The sequence below is a fragment of the Dermacentor silvarum genome, chromosome 10 (genome assembly GCF_013339745.2).
Source record: "Dermacentor silvarum isolate Dsil-2018 chromosome 10, BIME_Dsil_1.4, whole genome shotgun sequence".
In the NCBI taxonomy this organism is placed as follows: Eukaryota; Metazoa; Arthropoda; class Arachnida; order Ixodida; family Ixodidae; genus Dermacentor; species Dermacentor silvarum.
In genome coordinates, this window is record NC_051163.1 from 157482105 (window position 1) to 157483514 (window position 1410).

The window sequence follows — 1410 nt, forward strand, 5'->3', positions numbered from 1 at the left end:
AAAGGGTGTTGTGTGCATTGAAATCTCCAACGACAATATAAGGTTCGGGCAGTTCATAGATGAAGCTGTGAAATTCTGTTTTTGATAGGTTGTAGTTCGGGGGGATGTATAGTGAAGCAATTGTTACCATCTTATTAAAGAGCACTGCACGGACAGCAACTGCCTCTAGAGGCGTTTTAAGTTGTATTTGCCGGCAAGCAACACCTTTATTTACTGCTATGGCCACACCGCCCGACGAGGCATGGGCGTCGTTGCGGTCTTTCCGGTAAATGGCATACTGCCGGAGAAAGTTCGTATGAGAAGAATTAAGATGTGTTTCTTGGACACACAGCACCCTTGGATTGTACTTATTTAGGAGTTCCTTAATGTCATCTAGATTGTGGAGTAAGCCCCTAACATTCCACTGTATTATCTGTGTATCCATTTTATAGGGTGTTTTGTGCTGTGTGTCTAAGAGAGATAGATTAAGCTAGCTCACGAGGCCTTTCCAGGCCCCGTGATGGGGGTTTTCCCTTTCTTCCCGGCGCGCTCGAGAGAGCTGCGCCGTTCTTTGGGCGTCTGAGACGCCGGTGTTTTGACTTGTTGTATCCATCACCTCGTCTGAGGCGGCGGATAGTGCCCGCTCAGCGGGCACGTTTGCGCGGGTTTCGGGCCTATCTGCACGGGCAGTGGCCCTGGGTCCGGCAGTCCCGCGGGTCTGCTGGCCCTCCTTGCAGGGGGCGGAACAGCGCTTGCTGCTCCAGCCGGGGGGCTGATGGCGTGACCGCCGTCACACTCCGTGTGACTTGGGCAGCCGCCGAATGATGTGGCACTGCCCCCCGACGCGCCACTTCGGTGTATGTAGGACTGGACTGACTGTGGAGTGAGAAACGCTTGCGTGCCTCTTGGAATGATAGGTTAAATTTGATTTTGAGTTCGATGATTTGCTTTTCTTTTTTCCACGATGGACACGAACGGGAGTACGCTGGGTGATCTCCATCACAGTTAGCACAGTGGGTGGTGAAAGTGCAAGTGTCAGATGAGTGCTCATTGGATGCGCATTTTGCACAAGTGGTGCGCCCTCGGCAACTTTGCGAACCGTGCCCGAACCGCTGGCACTTGAAGCATCGGCGCGGGTTCGGGATGTATGGCCGGACACGGAGTTTGCAGTATCCAGTTTCTATTGAGTCTGGTAGGTTACTTGTTCCAAAGGTAATGATTATGTGTTTCGTCGGGATTTGCTTGTCATCGCGCCTGATAGTTATTCTTTGTACCTTTGACTACATTCTGATCTTGCCACCCCTCGAGTAGCTCGCTCTCACTGAGATCGATTAGGTCATCTTCAGAGATGACACCGCGGACGGTGTTCAATGATCTGTGTGGGCCCACTGATACAGGAATGTCTCCAAAAGCAATGAGTTTGTTAATTTG